Below are 3028 nucleotides of genomic sequence, written 5' to 3'. Positions count from 1 at the left end.
TTTTATATTTACAGGGTTACTTGTTCCAAACAGCCATCCCATGCACTAGGCAGATATTTGTATTCTCTCTTTTAAGAAAAAAAAAATTAAGATAAACTGCAGGATGTTTAGGTATAAATCCCAGAGAAAATCCCCCACTTGTGCTCCAGGAGAAAACACAAGGTTATTCACATAAGTGAAAAAGTGAAATTGTGAAAGGTTGGAGCAACCTAAATGCCCCTCAGTAGGGGAATAGATAAATAAAATGTGATATATTCATAAATTACAATACCACACAGCTAGTTAAAACAGATGAAATACAATACATAATTTATAAAATATATCAAATTTCTTTTTTTTTTAAAGATTTTATTTATTTATTTGACAGAGAGAGACACAGCGAGAGAGGGAACACAAGCAGGGGGAGTGGGAGAGGGAGAAGCAGGCTTCCCCGCAGAGCAGGGATCCCGATGCAGGGCTCGATCCCAGGACCCTGGGATCATGACCTGAGCCGAAGGCAGACGCTTAACGACTGAGCCACCCAGGCGCCCCAAAATATATCAAATTTCAATATAAATCTCTGACAATAATATTGAGTCAATGAATGGAAAATTTCGGAATATATATATCATATCACTTAAGTAAATTTTAAAATAATGTAAAAACAATACATATATAGAACTTTTTAAGGATTTCTATTTTGTTTTTTTAAGTTTGTTTATTTATTTTTTACTAATCTCTACACCCAGTGTGGGGCTTGAACTCACAACCCTGAGATCAAGAGTCACAGGCTCTTCCGACTTAGCCAGCCAGGTGCCCCAAGCTTTTTAAGTGTATTTAAATTGACTGATTAGATACACACTATACTCCTGCAAGGCTTCAGGTGGTGGAGCGTAAAGGCAGGGAAGATCCCTTGCTTTGCAGGAATTTTTCTTCGATTCAGGGTACTTATATGACTGTATTGGGAGCTGGCAAACAAAGACCCCATTGAATTACAGTCGGTAAATAAGCACAGCCTGATTTTTTAACTTCCAGCTCTTTGCAGAGACCCGTGATCCTCATTTCCCTTTCTCCAGGGCTAAGCCACCTCTTCCCACACTCAGATTTCAGATTCTAGAATACAACGTGTGCTCTGTGGAAGTCTGAGGCAAAGGAATGCCCTTCACACCCCAACCCCACCAGCCCCTCAGCGCCTCCACACCCCCATCACAATGAAGTTTAGTTCTGGGGTTAAGCTCAGTGGCGGTGAGCACCAGTCAGCCTGCCACTCAGCACTTGGGGCGGTTGTACGGACCCTCTGTCTGCTACCCCCTGACTGTATACAGAGAACAGCTGGGGGAGTCCATGAAATCTTTCTTATTGAAAGGCATTTAATGAGAATGGGAGGTCCATTGAAAACCAACCCAGTGAGCAAGTCATGCACAGGATCCTGGCTCTTGATAGTGCCCGCATCAGGATTGCTACTGATACTTCTTCTACCCTGTTCAGTGGAGCTGAGCCCTGAGCACAGGGAGAAGCAAGAAGGTACAACAAGGTACAACAATTTTATCTTTTCCTAGTCTGGACAAGGCAAGGAAAGTTTGTCGTCAATGCCTCCTCGGGAAAGAGAGGGCTTAGCCTCTTTTTGCATAAACCGCTAAGGCATGCAGTGCTGTAAGATTACCCAGGATCTGTTCCAAACTCTCTAAGATTTGGCTCAATCCAATTTATCATTCCTAAAGGCCACTTAACAGTACGTATTTCTTGCTTTTTTTTAAACCCCTGTTCTAACCAAAGTGCTTCTGAGTTGCATCTCATTTCTCATAGGTTGAAATTATCAAGGCATCTGAGGTCATCCCAACCGTAAGAGTTTGCAACCCAGGGAACAAAGGGAGCAAAAAATATTATGTCAAAATATTTTATGTATTGAATTTTAAAAAGCAATTATTTGAGGTTTTGAGACACTAATGCATTCTTGATACCAAGTTCAACTGAAGGGATCACAGAGAGCAGAGAAGATTGTTTCATTATTGAGAATAAAGATCACCTCTATTTCACAAGACTGGGACATTTGAGAATTAGGTAAGACAGGGTTGGCAAAGCACTTGGGAGTTTGCCTGGCTCATGGTAGGTACTTCATAAACTCAGCTGCCATTCTGTCCTGGTGTACCATATTAACTCTTCGGTTCAGTTTAAGAAGATTCCTGCTTTCTCTAAAACAGCCCCTGCCACAGGTTATATGCAAATAAAATTACCTGGGGATTTTGTTAAATTGTAGATTCTGACTCGGTGGGTCTGGGGTGAGGCCTGACAGTCCAAACTTCTAGCCAGCTTCCTGATGTTGCTGATGCTGCTGGAATGAGATCCACTCGAACAATCACGGTTCTACCTCAGGGGTTAAAATGATCATTCCTAAGGCACCTGGCTGACTCATTCTGAAGAGCGTGCGACTCTTTTTTTTTCTCCCCCCCTTTTTTTCTTTTTTTCCCCTTTTTTTCTTTTCTTTTCTTTTCTTTCTTCTTTTTTTTTTTTTTTTCCATTTCATTTCAGGTCAGACATTTGATCAACATCATAGAGCATGCGACTCTTGATCTCGGGGTCGTGAGTTCGAGCCCCACATTGGGTGTAAAGATTACTTTTAAAAAAAAGATTTTATTTATTTATTTGACAGAGAGAGACACAGCAAGAGAGGGAACACAAGCAGGGGGAGCGGGAGAGGGAGAAGCAGGCTTCCCGCTGAGCAGGGAGCCCGACATGGGGCTGGATCCCAGGACCCTGGGATCATGACCCGAGCCGAAGCCATACGCTTAACGACTGAGCCACCCAGGCGCCCCGAGATAACTTAAAAAAAAAAATCATTCCTACTTACTTCTACCCAACAGTTGTGAATATGCTGTTTCATCCCATGTGCCCCCAATCACCGATTCAGATCCTACATAACTTACAAGGAGTAGTTTAAGCCTACTCTTTTGATAAAAGCTTCTTCCCCAATTTTTGCAGCCCTAAATGATTAATATCATCTCTGAAGACCTGAATCAAATTTAATAAGACTGGAGAGACATTGGTTAGT

The 3028-nt window shown here is 41.9% G+C and overlaps 1 non-coding gene across 1 annotated transcript; it reads right to left on the bottom strand.

The window, feature by feature from the left end:
- Positions 1-2472: 2472 nt before the first annotated feature.
- Positions 2473-2535, bottom strand: LOC123324782. The gene has a single exon (XR_006540047.1). It is a non-coding gene; the product is annotated as a small nucleolar RNA SNORD78 (small nucleolar RNA).
- Between the last annotated feature and the right edge of the window lie 493 nt (positions 2536-3028).

This window comes from Neomonachus schauinslandi, chromosome 4, assembly GCF_002201575.2.
Source record: "Neomonachus schauinslandi chromosome 4, ASM220157v2, whole genome shotgun sequence".
Taxonomy (NCBI): domain Eukaryota; kingdom Metazoa; phylum Chordata; class Mammalia; order Carnivora; family Phocidae; genus Neomonachus; species Neomonachus schauinslandi.
This window is presented reverse-complemented; position numbering and strand designations above follow the sequence as displayed.